Genomic DNA, 17,343 nt, shown 5'->3' with positions numbered 1-17,343 from the left:
GTGTAGTACACTGCCATTGTACCAAAATGACCAAATGAACAGTATTTGTTCATTTGGCCATAACTTGAGCTATACAGGTCTAAATGACTTGATTTTTGTGGCATTGGAAAAGTATGACATAGTACTACAACTTTTATGAAGAACATCAACCCAAATTCTGCCCATAACCCAGTCGTTTTGCCACCCAAAGTTAGTGACCCAAAATTGCTAGAACCAAATTAGGTGCCCAAAAATTCTGGATAGACCAATCTGGCTAGCCCTATTCAAATGGCCATAACTTGGGCTACAAAACTCCAAATGGAGTGATTCAAAAAGGAAATTAAAGTTAAGACAATAAGGAATAAGTTTTATGGAGGACACTTTGCCAAATGCTAACAACAACATGATTAATGGAATAGTACAAAACAGGATATTAAATCTGAAAAATTTGAAATTGTGCCTAGGAAACCTAAAAATCTAAGGAGTAACTAAAACTAACAAAATGGGTAACCAAAATGCAGTATGTGGGTGAAATTGAAGTCCTTATACCTATTAAGCATAAGAAAGTCAACAATTTGGCTTGAATAGTATCATGAATAGTAACCACGAAATACAAATTTGCAAAGAACGTTAAGTTAAGCATATTAGGGCTAGACATAAGTAATTGTGAATTTATTTATTGGATTTATTATAAGTTGTGATACTGAAACACTGTAAAATTGTATGTTTCAGTTGAAAAGAATACTGGAAAAGAATCTGAATCACCGAGTCAAGGCCTAGAGGCGACTCGTACGAGGTTTGTGCACAACATAAAATGTTCTTTAAATTTCTTTTGCAAAGTGCATGAAATGAATTGTGATTTATTTATATTGCAAAAGGATGATTGAAATGTATATTATGCTATTGACCTAAAATGTTGAAAAATTAATTGCATATGTTTTAATTGTCAATAAATGTTTGGTAAATTATTGAGATAGTTTTGAAACCACAATGTCATGACCATATATTTGAATGCCTCACTAGCATGACTAGTGGAAGGAATTAGTTTTGAATTTTGATTCCCTCTCTGGCTGAAGTGTTGAGGTGTGTGCCAATAGAGGAAGAAATTGAATGGGTACCCATAGATTGAGCTAGCTAGCCTTGTGATTCCTCATAAGCCTCTGACTATTGAGATGAACATTATTCGAACGGCATGATATAACAGTGTATTTTTATGAAATCTATTTTGAGACTGTTTGGACTAAAAGTTTATAAATTATGTTTTATACTTGTTTTTCATTTTCAGTACCATTTTTTAATAAATGTGATTGAATTATGCATAAAATATTATTTTAGTATGTTGTGCACCATTGAGTCATAGTACTCAGTGATGGATATTCATTGTTGTCGCAGGTATAGAGACTGGTAGAGCAGCTGAGTGAGCTGCTAAGGAGTACTGAGCTACTTTTGGATATTTTAGTGGGTATAATTTTATACCCTTATTGTATATATTCATTTTGATGTAAATAACTATATGTTCCTTTGTAAATGGGTCTTCAGCAGATTGTACAGATTTTGTAATAATATTATTTTGGACTTCTTGATGTAACTTTTGGACGGATGAATGTAAATTAAATTTTCTTTAATGCAATGAATATGACATTAATTATTACTAATTTTGGAAATAATTGAATTAAAATTTTGAGTTGTAAACTATTTATTTGAAATGTGGAGTTTGGGGACAATTTGTATTGATTGAGTTGAAATGGTGGTTGATTTTGGTTGAAGTGTTATATTGGAAGTGTTTTCAATAGGTAAAATTTTTCGGTTTTCTCAAATACAGCCGGCACTTTGCTGAAATTTTCCTAAAATTTACAGAAAAAACTGAAATGGACAAAAATTTTATATGATTTTTAAACCTTAATTAAATGTTTTAAATTCTTACAAAAAACACTCACCACTTTCAAAAAGTAAGAAAATGGTTTTAAAATCCCTTGTAGTATATTTAATGGGTTATCGGTAGGCGAAGTGCGGTAATTCATTAGGTATACTACGGGATCATGTTATACCTTACAGAGGGTTAAAGTGTGACATGTTTTAGTAGTATCAGAGCGAATTTTTGAAGTATGTTTTGACTTGTGAATTTGTGTCTTTTCTTTGATAAGTACAACTGCTCAATGTCCTTATTTATTACATACAGTGCATTACATCATAACTATGAACTAATGGAGAGAATTTCTTTGTATTATTTATTCAGGAGATATCCTAACTCCAAACTGAAATGGAAGAAGGAGATTGTTCAGTTGAGCAGTTAGTAGAGGCTGAGGCCTAAGAGGAAGCCCCAGCTGTCCAAAATGTTAGTGGTTCAGTGGCACCAGCCCCACAAATGCTATAGTTTCTGGTATAGTTCGCCCCAGCAAATGGCTGCAATGTTTCAACAGATAGCTGAAAGTATGCCTACTCAAGCTCCACTTCAGACACCAGTGGTGTAACCACAGCATCCAACCAGGCAGTATGACAAGCTACTTAAATATGGGGCTACGGAATTCAAGGGTATAGTAGACCCTCTAGAGGCAGACCAGTGGCTGGAGAGAATGAACAGAGTATTCAAGAAACTGCACTGCCCGGATGAACTGAAATTTGAATATTCCATATCATTACTTCAAGGGGATGCGTACGATTGGTGGAAGACCATCCCCCGCAGCTTGGCAGAACCACCAGTATTGACCTAGGATGACTTCATCAGAGAATACAGATAGAAATATGTCCTAAATGCATATGTGGACCAAAAATTGCAAGAATTTTTAAGTCTAAAGCAAGGGAACTGGTCTGTGGCAGAGTATGAAAGGGAGTTCTCCCGCTTAAGCCATTATGCAGGGAGTTTCCTATTTACTAACAGAGAAAGGTGCAAGAAGTTTGAAACCGGCCTGAAGCCTAGTCTAAGAGTACAAGTGGTTAGATTTAAATACAGAAACTTCTCTGAACTTATGTCCCAAGCACTTGAAGTAGAGAGAATTGAGTTAGAAGCGACACCAATGAAAGACAAAATAGAGAAGACTGAAAAATTAGAGAAAGATAAAGGTGAAAAATCAGTTGAGCAAAGTTTCAGTGGCAATACTAGAAAAAGAAAGAAATTTAGGGGATCAGGCATATGTGGAAGGTTTGGTAGAGGTAGATTTTTTGGGCAGAAACCCCCATGGTCTGGTTAGCAAACGTCTAGGAATTCTCACCTTCCCCGCCCCTGTGAGACATGTGGCAAGACTTATGGGGGAGTATGCTATTGGGCTATAGGAGCTTGCTTTAACTGTGGAGGCACGGGCCATCTTGCTAAGGACTGCACCAGTACCTGTAGATTTGGGCCAGCTCCCACCACTACTGAGAGATCCATTCAGAGTTCTGCTACTAGAGGTTCACAACCAGTTAGCAGAGGTAGAGGCAGAGGTCAGGGCAGCACTTTAGGCAGTCAGGGTACAGTAAACCAGTCAGAACAAGGTAGTGCTCCGGCTAGAGTTTACACGATAAGACAGCGGGAAGAGGTTGAGACTTCCGATATAGTAGTCGGTACTTTCTCTATCTCTGATCAGGACATTTTTGTCTTGTTTGATCCGGGCTCTACACACTCATATGTTAGTGTTAGCATAGTTAGGTCCCTTGCTATTCCGTGTGTCAAAATGGGTTTTGAAGTGCTAGTAACTAGTCTGTTAGGACAAGAAGTTCGAGCCAATAGGATGTATAGAGATTGTCCTTTGGTGATCCAAGGACATGTTTTTCTATCAGATTTGATTGAAATGCCCTTCAGAGATTATGATATCATCTTGGGCATAGATTGGTTAGCTAGGTATCATTCCATGATTGACTGTAGACTGAAGACAGTCACTTTTGGTCTACCTCTGTACGGTGATGTGGTAATACACGGGGAGAGGTAGTTATTGCCATCAAACATCATTTCAGCTGCATTAGCTAGAAAGATGATTAGAAAGGGGTGTGAAGCGTACTTGGCACATGTGATAGACACCCAAGTGGGGAGTCCAATGCTGAGGGACATCCCTACCATATGTGACTTTCCAGATTGGTTCCCTGATGAGTTGCCAGGACTACCTTGAGAAAGAGAGGTGCAGTTTGAAATTGATGTTATGCCTGGTGTGGACCCAATCTCTATAACACCATATAGAATGGCATCAACAAAATTAAAAGAGTTGAAAGTGTAGTTGCAAGAGCTGCTTGACAAGGGCTTCATTCGCCCTAGTGTGTCACCTTGGGGAGCACCAGTGTTGTTTGTTAAGAAGAAAGATGGCACTTTTCGTTTATGTATTGACTATCGGCAGTTGAATAAGGTGACAATAAAGAATAGATACCCATTGCTCCACATTGATGACTTGTTTGATCAGTTGAGGGGTGCAGCTGTGTTCTCAAAAATTGACCTCAGATCGGGTTATTATCAGTTGAAAGTACAAGAGTAGAGTATCCCAAAAACTGCTTTTAGAACTCGATATGGCTATTATGAGTTCCTAGTCATGCCATTCAGGTTGACTAATGCTCCAGCTACATTTATGGATCTGATGAACGCTATCTTCAGACCATACCTCGACCAGTTTGTAGTGGTGTTTATTGATGACATCTTGGTGTATTCGAGGAGTGCAGAGGAGCATGATAGACATCTGCAGATTGTACTGTAGACTTTGAGGGAGAAATAACTTTATGCAAAATTGTTAAAGTGTGAATTTTGGCTGAAGGAAATATCCTTCTTGGGGCACGTAGTATCGGCAAAGGGCATCAAGGTAGATCCAAGTAAGATAGAAGCTGTCCTTAATTAGAAGCCACCCAGAAATATCAAAGAGATTCGCAGTTTTCTAGGGTTAGCTGGATACTACTATCATTTTGTAAAAGGATTCTCCATGTTGGCATCTCCATTGACCAAGCTACTTTGAAAAGATGTGAAATATCAGTGGACGGATAAATGCCAGCAGAGTTTTGATGAATTAAAGAGGTGTTTAACTGAAGCTCTAGTCCTTACTTTGCCTACACTGGGTAAAGAATACACAATTTATAGTGATGCTTCTCATAATGGGTTAGGCTGTGTATTGATGCAAGATCGAAATGTCATTGCATATGCATCACGCCAGTTGAAACCGCATGAGAGGAATTATCCGACACATGACTTGGGGCCTGCAGCTATTATATTTGCTCGATCTGGAGACATTATTTATATGGGGAGAAGTGCTACATCTACATAGATCATAAGAGTTTGAAGTATTTGGGCACTTAGAAAGAGTTGAATTTGAGACAGAGGAGATTGTTAAAATTGATTAAAGATTACGATTGTTTGATAGACTATCAGCCACGGAAGGCAAATGTTGTAGCTGATGCCTTAAGTCGCAAGACTATGGCAAGTCTACAAGTTTCTCCTTTGTCCATGGTATATGAGTTGAGAGCATTACATGCTAGCTTAGAGATTAATGATGAAGGGTAGACATCAATTGCATGGCATGTACAACCAATGTTGATTGATCAGATTAGAATGGCTACTTAGAAGGATCAGAAATATCAAAAGTTATTAGAAGAAGTTAGACAAGGCAAGAAATCAGAATTCTCAGTAAGAGATGACGATCTACTATTACACCAGGGAAGGATGTGTGTTCCTAATGATGTTGACTTGAGACAGATCATTATGAAGGAAGCACATGAGTCTCCTTTTACTATGCACCCTGGTGGCACTAAAATGTACAAAGGGTTAAAGGAACATTATTGGTGGATGGGTATGAAAAGGGATGTAGCTGATTTTGTCTCTAAATGCCTAACTTGTTAGCAAGATGGTTTGTTACATCCATTACTAGTACCTAAATGGAAATGGAAGAGAATAACAATGGATTTTGTGATGGGACTTCCGAGGACACAGAAGAGCCATGATGCAGTATGGGTCATTGTTGACAGACTGACCAAGTCTGCTCATTTTCTGCCAGTATGGATGGACTATAGCCTAAAAAGATTGGCTAAATTGTATATAAATGAGATTTTGAGACTGCATGGAGTGCTAGTATCCATCGTATTAGACAGAGTTCCTAGGTTCACTTCTAGATTATGGGGTAGTCTTAAGAACCCCTAAGAACTAGATTGAACTTTAGCACAGCATTCCACCCACAAACAGATGGCCAGTCTGAGAGGGTAATTCAGATCTTGGAGGACATGCTACGGGCTTGTGTGATTGAGTTTGAGGGCAGTTGGGACACACACTTGCTGTGACACCCCTTACCCATCTACAGTATAGCCGAGTAAGATATGCCACACAGTGTACCGAAACACCATAACTTATCCCATTGATATTTATCCATTCTTAATTTATTTATTTATAGTATTAAGTGAAATTTATGAAATTGATCTCATTTAGATCATTTATTGAAATTATAAATCAATTTGCGGTTTCGAAAATTTTATAGAAAATCCGGCAGGGTGCTAGCTAAAAATGGGGAAAACAGTTCTTCGGAACTTATAGAAAACACTTCTAATAATTAATCAAATCACAACTCCAATTATCACATCAATTTTCAATAATTTCTCAATAATTCCTCCATTTGTCATTCATTCATTTCACATCAAAATCATACTTAGATTTTGAATAAATACTCAAATTTTATCTATAAACACAAATTTACAGATAATCACATTAATACAAAATTACATTACAAAAGTTTTAAATATACATAATAAAATAAAAGTTTAATTACAAAGTTTAACAAAAATTACAAAATACAAAATGGGACCTAGTGTCCTACAAATGCACTGTAGCCTGAGAGGTGACTCTGACTCTATGCAGATCTGTGGCCTCACCCAGTCTGTGGTCTGCTGAGCTCTCTATTAGTGTCTCCAGAACCTATGCGTGGCAAAAGCAATGCGCTAAACAATAATGCTTAATGGTGCCAATAATAAAATAAAAAGAGCTAAAATAAATTAAACATGCAGTGTATATGTTGATTTCTCATACGGACAAATTTTTGGTAATTATTTGTAGTATTATTTATTTGGTGCTTTTTATATCAATAATTGATTAAAATTTATCAATATTTATTTTTGGTTGCCCAAGTAACCTATACCAATTGACTGGACTGAATAACGGGTAAACTAGCACTGGGTACCAAGTACCTCGGGCCCTCACACCATCGATCACAATGTATCTCCCGGTGTGCAACAGAATATCTAATAAGTTGTAATAAATATTAGGCACAAGGCCAAGTATCACAATAGTGTCAGAATGGCTAAAAGCCATAAAATCACAGAATGACATAATGCCACATGCAGTACTGCTAAGGCCTACTAGAGCATTTAACATTTTTTATTATGCAATTCTTTGAAATTGAAATTTAATTGTTACTATTCATTCCATTAGTTAACTAAAATGTTGACTTTTTCATAAACAATAGGTATATTGGTTCTAATATCACCAACATACTACATTTTGCATTCTAAAATTGTTGGCATTGGTTGCCAATACCATTATAAAGCTTAGTGTTGGTTATTTTAAAATTTTCAGATTTCAAGCAATAAGTTTACTGTTTCATTGGTCATTTGTACAGTAGGAATTTGACAAAATTCTCTTCATGAAAGTTGTCCCTTTATGTGTCTTCTTTAATTTCCTTTTTGAATTACTCCATTTAGAGTTTTTTAGCTCATGATATGCTAATTTGAATAAGGCTGGTCGGATTAGTATCTACCCAGAATTTCTGGGGTAGAATCCCATTCTGCCAGGTTTGGTAGTTCAACTTTGGCTAGCAATTTCCTTTGGTAAAGTCCAGAATTAGAGTTTGACTAGAACCACGTCATCAGAACTGCTACCTTAAGAACTGTAGTAGTTGGAACTATCATATGAGAAACCTATACTATGGGAGCACTGATTTTTCTAATACTGCCCTTTAGGGGATTTTGGGATGGTGCTTCTCGAGTTCTTTAATACCCTTGGAAGTCGCATCTGGTGCTAATGACCTGGGATACTAGCCATTAGAAGCTATATGAACTTGAAGATCAAATTTTCGTTTAGTCACCTATAGGCTTGAGTTTAGCTTGTTTAGGGTTTTGTCAATTAGAGTTATGATATTGTGAACTTGGGCTATAAGAGAATTAGTTCCCTTGATATTGTAATTGTTGCCCCTCAAGCCTAACATTTCCTAGGGTGTCTATAAATGCTGAGGAACTGGTACCACTTGAGGACCTAAAAGTTTCTCTGCGTCATAAAAACTTGAGTGAGTTAACGAATTAGTATTGCTGAGGATTCGAGTGAAAGGAACTACCTGCCACTAGGATGGCTAGCCTGAATGGTGTTCTTAGTTGGCTAGCCACTTATTCTTCCCTTCTGTGAGGTGGTTGATACCTTTCTTCACTGTTGGCATGACTTTCATTATTGCTTTCCTAAGAAGTTCATGGCTAAAGTTGCCCTTCGAGCTCCTTAGCAATTTTGGATACCATTTCAGAGTCTTCTGTCCTAGAACTTGGCCTTTAGAATGTACTGGATGTAACATCCTCATTTTAGCTAGTTCTTACAGTCTACTATTCCGGTGACCAGTGTCGGTCCGGACAGCTAGAACGTTCGGAAAAATATTTAAACTAAAGTGAGGAACCAAAAATTAACTCAAATATTAATAAGAAAAAAATTTAGGAAAATTAATAAAATAATTCTTGGGACTCCAGATAAGGGTCATTGAGGTTCTTGTGGCATTAGAATGCCAAGAAAATACTTAGAAAAATTTTTCAATCGGTATAGACAATTTTGACCTGTTAAGCCAAACGGAAGGCATTTTGGTCATTTCATCTTCAGAGATGATTTTTGGGCCAACTTGTCCAGTTAAATAAATAATTTATATAGCATAAAATATGAATAAATATTGTTAAAAATTTAATTGCAATTAAGTAGACAAGAAATGGAGAGAAAATGAAAGAAAATAGATTTATGACATCGTCATAATGTCATTAAAACTCACCCAACCAACCCAATCTTGACACATGGCATAAATATATATAAAAGAGGTAAAATGGGCTGGAAAATAAACAAAAATCAGAACCTCTTCCTTCTTCATCTCCTTGATGTCAACTCACCTTCCCTAACCCTCCATGAACAAGCTTTTTCAAGCTTGATTTTCCTTAGCTTTCTTCCACCAAAAACCCTAATTGTCAATACAAAAACTTGCTCTTTCATCTTGGTGAAGCTTTGGGCAGCAAAATTTAGAAGAAAAACTGAAGTTTTGCAAGACCCAATCTTAGTTCCAAAAAGGTTAGTGACCAATCCTTCCTTTCTTTTTGAAATGCATGTTTAGGGACAAAAATTGAGCTAGAAAATGAGAGAAACTTAAATGAAATTGATAATTATGTAAACCCCCATTTTCAGTAGCTATGTGAAGGGTAGGGTTTTGATTGTTTTCCTTGAATAAATTTGGTATTGTAGCTGCCCATAACACTAACCTATTGTTTAGAATGGTGAAAGGTAAGTGAATGCATGAATTAAGATGGAATAGGTTAGGGTTTGGGTATAAAATGGAGAATTTGATCATGTAATGGTTAAAGTGAGTTTTATTGGTCAATTAGTGACCATTTGGACATGTGTAAACAAGAAATAAAGTGGTTTGTGTAGTGGGAATTGAGGTTAGTGTGGTTGCCCATGGTGACCTGCAGAATTAGACATGAGTCCAGCAGGTTTGGGCAGCCATAACTTGAATTGTAGAGGTTCAATTGGTGCAAGGCCAATTGGACATGAAACTAGACACATAATGGCACAACTTTGGTGAAGAAACCATGCCCATAAAACCAAACTAAGTGGACCAAAAGCTTGCCCTAATTCGGGTGACCTGCAGTCTATTTCTACAGAATGACCAAATGAATAGTGTTTGATCATTTGGCCATAACTCAGTGTAGTATAGTCCAATTTACCTGAAACTTTACCAGCAACAAGCTGAGATATAGACCAACAACTTTCATGGAGAAACCTAACCCAAATTATGACCAGAACCTATCCAACAAGTGAGTTGCAATCACTGTTCATTGCACTGTAGATATGGTCAGTACAGAAAAATTTCAATCCGGCCAGTTGTGATTTTTAGACCATAACTTGAGCTACAAAACTCCAAATGGAGTGAATCAAAAAGATAAATTCAACTAGACAAAATAAGAAACAACTTTCATGTTGATCATTTTTCCAAATTCCCACTGCAAAAATAACAAATGGAACAGTAAAAATAAAGCATGAAAACTGAAAATTCTGCTTAATTAACATTAAGCTTAGAAATGGTATTGGCAATCAATACCAACAAATTTAAAATGAAAAATGTGGTATGTTGGGAGTATTAAAACCAATGTACCTATTATCTATACAAAAGTCAACATTTTGGTTGACTAATGAAGTGAATCGTAACACCAAAACTTGAAATTTAAAAATTATAAAACTCAAAAGTGTAAAATGCCCTAGTATACCTAACAAGATTGGTTTGGATAGCTTGGCATGCCAATAGGGTTCTGTTAGCAGTACTACATATGGCTTCATGCCATTCTGTGTTTCATGGCTTTCCCATGCCATTCTGTGAAATAATAGCCTTTGGCTATGTTATTTGAATTGATATACTTGGGTTTTAACCTTGATCATTATTACAACTTATTAGCTGTTCTGTTGCACTCCGGGAGACACAATATGATCGATGGTGTGATGGTCCGAGGTACTTAGTACCCAGTGCCAGTTTACCCGTTTATCCAGTCCAGTCAACTAGTATGGGTTACTCGGGCAATGATAATAAACCTTATCAAAGTTTAATCAAATAATAATGCAAATAATATCAGAAGTTAAGTTTACCAAAAATGTAAACACACATTCTGCATATTCGTTTTATTTTACGTTATTTTATATTATTTTATATTGCCACCACTAAGCAGAATTGCTTAGCGCGTCGCTTTTGCCACGCGCAGGTACTGGAGACCTAGCTGGGGAGCCCAGCAGACATCAGATGGGGTGAGCCTTTAGAGCTGCATCCGGGGTCCAGAGTCACCTCACATCTGCACTGCATATGGTAGGACATTAGGACTATAGGTGGCCCTTTTGTATTTTGCATTTTGTATTAGTTTGGATTGTAACTATAAACTCCTGTAATTATGTATTAATGTAAATATATGAAATTTCATATTATTGAGATTTTCTGCATAATGTATGTTGATAAATAAAATGTTGAGAATTATTTGTGAATATGCTTCAAGTGATGAAGTGAACAGAAAGGTTTTAAAAATAGTATTGTGATTTGAGATTGAGATTTTTGAGATTGACTTGAATGTGTATAATGGAGTTTGGATTAGGAAATTATTTTAGAAGTATTTTTAAACAGGTTCAGAAGAACTATTTTTCCAATTTACAGCCGGCACTCTACCGGATTTTCTATAAAATTTGCGGATAAATTTAGATTTATCAAAATTGAAAATAATGAATTAAAAGGGATAAATTGAAATAGAAATATAAATTGGTGCTCTGGCACACTGAGTAGCATAACTTGCTCGGCTACACTGTAGACGGGTAAGGGGTGTCACACTGGAACTGGTAAATTAACGTTCTTAGATAACAATTGTGTTGAAGAAACCATTTTCTCCATACTTACATCAATTTTGTTTTACAACAATTTTGTTTATAGACTTGTTAAGGTCTCCGCTCCACCTTTCCATGCCTTTCTTTAAGACATTAGTAAGGGTTGATGCAAGATTTCCCATATCAACAAGAATACATATATAAGTTGTCATATCTTGCTCCTGAGTTGGATCAATAGACAAGGTATATATAACTTTTGTGACATCTAGATTTTGCATTTTCTTCTCCAAAAGGAGCTGGGCTCAAATCAAAATGTTCTACATGAGAGGAACTTGAAGGTCTGGACTAATTGCCATAGGACATCTGATAAGTGCATAATTAATATTTTTACTCCCATCACATTTAGTGTTTCTAATGTATTTTTATGCCTAATTCAGTTGATTAAAGTATAATTATCAATTAGGCATATTTTTAGAGAGTTGTTAGAATAATTGTGTTAAATTGAGAAATTTTCAGCATTTGTATTAATTTGACCTTTGCTGTATTTTTTAGGTGTTTCTAAAGTTGTGGGTCTCCAAATCCAATGTTGTTTAATTCATTGAAAAGCTAAGTCAGAGCACTACAAATGACAAGTAGGGACCAAAGCCCAAATCAGTCTCCAAGGTTATCAAAATTAGCTATAAATCTATTACAAAAGCCCACACTTGACGTGTCACAACCAGCTTTGGTACTTATTTTATATCTGGAGCTCCAGATGTCCAAATGAAGCAAATTTAAGCCCAATTGAACCTTAAGAACCACCTCTACAATTTCTATGAGGGGCTAAAGACAAGACTACGTCGTTTTAGTAGTTAAAAATGGTAGTGAAGTCAAATTTATGGGCTGGATCATTTGTCAGAACTAGTTTCAGCTTTAGCCCATAACTTGGGTTGTAGATCTCCGATTTGGGCAAATGAGGACATGTTGGAAAGCTAAGAAGTAGGGCTATAACTTTCCTGAAGAAATCAGAGATAGAATTGGAAGGAAAGTGGTTGAAATTGGCCGTGATTACAGAGTAGAGAATCTGTCTTTTTGAATTTCAAAAATTTTCCAAGTTTGGTTCTTATCTTTAGATTAGGTTTTTGAGTATAAAGATCAACTTTGGAAGCAAAAGAGAGACACACCTTCATTTTCTATTCACATTCTTAGTTTTATATTTTTTCATTATTTTACTTTATTTTTTTTTTGTAAACCATGAACTTGAGCAGCTAAGTTTCTAAATTCAGTTCAAGGGATTCTAGTTCTTATGCATGATTTGTGAGATCAGGTTCTTAATTTAAATTATGCCTTTTTGAATATCTATTGTTTCTCAATTTCATTGTTTTTGATCTATTAAATGATTTGCTAAAAAGGCCTGTTAGTTAATTGTTTAATGTGATTAATTGCTAGGTCATCTTCATAACCTGTAATTGTTGTGTAAGATTGAATGTGAGTAGCCATTAGGTATTATTGATTATGATCCAAGTTTTCAATAATAACCTAAAGAAATAATAAGATGAATTAAATGATTTATGCTTTTATAAATCTTTGTTCAAGCTTAACTACTTCCTGTTCTTAAAGTAGTTATTAAATTGATGAGGATTGCTTAATACCAATTCAGTTAATAATTAGAGTCAACAAGAGTGCTGGGCTCGAATTGATGAGTATAGGGAAGTTAGGGGTTTTACCTCACTGTTTGGTAAATCTATGTTAAGTATTCAATAAGAGATTATTATATTTCTTTTGTCTATAATCATGTCATGCATTGGAATGCAAATTCCCTTGGACTAAAGTTTGTTTAAATTGAGAATTTTATACCTAAATTTAGTTTTTTAATTTCTGAACTTGATTTCTTCTAATGTAGTGTTACCCCCCTCCCTAATTTTTTTTTTCTGTTGCACACGTGTACAAAATTTAGTAACTTAGTCTCTAGGGTTTGACCTGGATTACCACTTGTTGTATTCATTCAAAAAATAAAAGAGCATTTCATTACTGGTAATTTCAGTTAATTTTTGGTGGAATCGGCAACCATCAAAATTTTAGCACCGTTGCCGGGGATTGAAAGTTTATTGGATTTCATGTTTTTAGTGTTAGGATATTTTGTTATTATCTCTGTTTGTGAATTGTTGCTATTTTCAGGTTTTTAGTGGAAATTACAGTGTTACTATTCATTAGCAGATTTTTGGTTGAATTATGAGGGCGTTCTATACTTGTTTTGAAGGAAATGACATTCTGAAAATAACCAATCAATCCATAGGATTTATTGGCCCCAACTCTTGAGGCCAAATTCCATTGTTTTCTAGGGTTTTGAGGCATTTTTTTGTCTTTTGGTTTGATTTTTTTTTTTGTTTATGACAAGAACTTCTTAATCTGGTGATTTGCTCTTTGATCTAGAAGTAGAAAAAATAGCTAAACAGTTGAGAAAATTGGCTAAGCAAGCTAAGCAGATTCCGAATACATCTGACGAAGTCCAATCTCCAAGGGAATTAAGTTCAGATTCAGATTCCGAAAATGAAACCATGGATGCTAGGACTTTGAAAGAGTTAGCTATTCCTAATCTAAACCAACAGCCTTTGTGTATTCAATTCCCTACTTTAAATGTTGCTTTTGAGTTAAAGTCTGGACTAATCCATTTATTGCCTAAGTTTCATGGTCTTTCAGGTGAGGATCCACATAAGTATTTAAAGGAATTTCATGTTGTGTGTTCCATCATGAAACCTCAAGGAGTTTCAGAGGACCAGATTAAGCTTCGAGCTTTCCCTTTCTCACTAGAAGGCATAGCTAAGGATTGGTTGTATTACCTTCCTTCTTGATCTGTTAACTCATGTAATGAAATGAAGCAGATATTTTTGGAGAAGAATTTTCCTGCTTCCCATGCTGCTAATATAAGAAAAGAAATTTGTGGCATCCAGCAATATAATGGAGAGAGTTTGTATGAGTATTAGGAGCGATTTAAGAAGCTGTATGCAAGTTGTCCCCATCATTAAATAAGTGAGCAGCTTTTGATTCAGTATTTCTATGATGGACTTCTACCAATGGACCACAGTATGACAGATGCTGCTAGTGGAGGAGCTTTGGCTGACAAGACACCAAAAGATGCAAGGAGGCTGATTGCTAACATGGCAACAAACTCTCAGTAGTTTGTAATGAGAATGGATCACACACCTAAGAAGGTTAATGAGGTAAGTATATCTAACCTTGAGAAACATATTTCTGATTTAACTTCTTGGTAAGGAAATTGGCTGTAGGGAACATGCAAACAGTTAAGGTATGTGGAATTTGTATGGGTTCGGGTCATGCTACTGACATGTATCCTATATTATGAGAGGATTAATCAATCTAACATGCTAATGCAGTAGGAAATTATGGACAACTACAATGCAGGTATAACCCCTCTTCTAATTCTTATAATTTAGGATAGCGAGATCATCCCAATTTGAGTTACGAGAATCAACTAGTACAAAATCGATATCAGCAGCAGAGACCAGAAGTGAATCAACCACCTCTGCCTCCCTCAAATCAAGGTATGTCACTCGACGAAATTGTTAAGGCTTTGGCTAGCAATACACAATAGTTTCAATAGGAGACCAGAAATAGCATTCAAAACATAGAGAAGCAGATTGGTCAGTTAGCTTCATCTGTGAGTAAGGTTGAAGGTCAAGGTTCTGAAAAGCTTCCATCACAAATAGTTATGAATCCCAGAGAAAATGCAAGTGCTATAGTGTTACGGAGTGGGAAAGAAGTTGATAATCAAACTTCACATGAGTCAATGAAAAAGAAGAAGCAAGGAGCAAAAGAGTCTGAAGTTCTTGAAGTTGAGGTAAATATTGAACTTGAACTGAATAAGGTTAATAATTCTGTTCTCCCTCCATTCCCTAACAGGTTGGCCAAGACTAAGAGAGAAGAATAAAAGAAAGAGATTTTAGAAAGTTTCAGAAAGGTAGAGGTTAATATACCTTTACTTGATGCGATCAAATAAGTCCCCAGGTACGCTAAATTCCTTAAGGAATTATACACTACAAGGCATAAGTTGAGGAATAATGAGAAGATCAGTGTTAGGGAAAATGTGTCAACATTAATTCAACAGAAATTACCCCTAAGTGTAAGGATCTAGGTTCGTTTTCTATTCCCTACAAAATAGGTGATTCTAGATTTAAATGTGCAATGGCAGATTTAGGAGCATCTATTAATGTTATGTCATATTCAATTTTTCAAACTTTAAATTTAGGTCCACTGAAAGAAACCAGTGTCATTATTCAGTTAGCTGATCGTTATAATACTTACCCATTGGGAGTAGTTGAGGATGTTTTAGTGCAGGTTGGAGAGTTGATTTTTCTTGCAGATTTCTAGATTTTGGATATGGAGGATAGTACTCCCTCATCAAACTCAGCTTTGATTTTGTTCAGAAGATCTTTCCTAAAAACTGCCAAGAAAAAAATTGATGCAGATGATGGTATCTTAACTATGGAGTTTGACTGTCAAATTTAATATCTTTGATACCATGAAGTATCGTGCTGATGATCATTCTGTCTTTTCTATTGATGTTGTTGATACATTTGTGCAGGAAGTTTTTGAGTTAAGCATGGAGGATGAGTTAGAAATGGTGATTAGTAAAGGAATTCAGGAAGTTAGTATCAATCAGCCATTAAGTGTAGAGGTTCAAGACACAGTAATAGCATTGCAGTCATTACATTCTGTTCCAAAAAGGTATGGAGTATCAAAGATTGACTTATCTATATCTCACACAAAATTATTACCTTCTATTGTGCACGTGCCAGTTCTTAAACTCAAGCCTTTACCTAAGCATTTGAAGTATGTTTACTTAGGAGACAATGAGACACTTCCTGTAACACTCCTATTAGCATAGCCTGGTAGATTTCACTATTCCGGTGACCGGTGTCGGTCTGGATAATTAAGGGGATTAGAACCATGTCTAAGACAACTAGATAAGCCCTGAACACAAATAATTAGTAATTGTCAATTAGTTAAGTATAAATAAGAAAAACAGAACATAAGAAGTTAAATGAGCCGAGAGTCACAGTGATGGGTGACCTTCTCGGGAACCGTAAAATATGACGCCGCGGTCCTCAGGACTATTGCGAACACAGTGGAAAAGAGAAAATCACGAAAAATAATTGTTAAGTAGGTCAAATAATTAGGTTAGGAATTCAGAAGAAATATTGAATTATTTGTAAACCGGGTCGAACCGGCGAGAGGCAATTTGGTCAATTGACCCCTAGAGCTTACTCCTAACCTAACTATCAAATAAAATCAGAGAAAAGAAAATTTCGGAATTTGAAATTAAATTAAAGAATTAATGGAAAAATAAATACAAAAGAAAAAGAAAAAAAAAAGGAAAAAGTTATGACATCATCTTCCATGACATCATGGATGACCTCATAAATAATTATTAAGTTAATGAATTAATTTGACCAAGTCAATTTATGATAAATACACATAAAATAACAAAATAAAAGAAAAATTATTTGGTCTTCTTCTTACAAGGTTGCCGCCCCACTTCTCTCTCCCAAAGCTTTCACTTCATCCTCCATTAAAGCTCATTTTGAGCTTGAAGAAAACCTAAATCCCACCATAGAAACCTTACTTTCCATCATTAAATCTTGTATTTAAACCTTGATAAGGAGTTTGACAACAAAAAGAAGAAGAAAGGAAGAAGTTTGGAGAGGTAAAAAATTCTGCATAAAGGTTAGTAATTAACCACTAGATTTTTCTTTAGAATTATGTTTATATGCATGAGTTAATCTAGAAATTGTGGAAAAATTAAACAAAATCAAGCATGGTGGACCAAATAGAAATTAGGCCAGCAA

General features: G+C 35.6%; 1 non-coding gene across 1 annotated transcript; it reads right to left on the bottom strand.

The window, feature by feature from the left end:
* Nucleotides 1-14,397: 14,397 nt before the first annotated feature.
* Nucleotides 14,398-14,504, bottom strand: LOC131183498 (small nucleolar RNA R71). The gene has a single exon (XR_009151551.1). It is a non-coding gene; the product is annotated as a small nucleolar RNA R71 (small nucleolar RNA).
* Between the last annotated feature and the right edge of the window lie 2,839 nt (nucleotides 14,505-17,343).

The sequence above is a fragment of the Hevea brasiliensis genome, chromosome 9 (genome assembly GCF_030052815.1).
Source record: "Hevea brasiliensis isolate MT/VB/25A 57/8 chromosome 9, ASM3005281v1, whole genome shotgun sequence".
In the NCBI taxonomy this organism is placed as follows: domain Eukaryota; kingdom Viridiplantae; phylum Streptophyta; class Magnoliopsida; order Malpighiales; family Euphorbiaceae; genus Hevea; species Hevea brasiliensis.
This window is presented reverse-complemented; position numbering and strand designations above follow the sequence as displayed.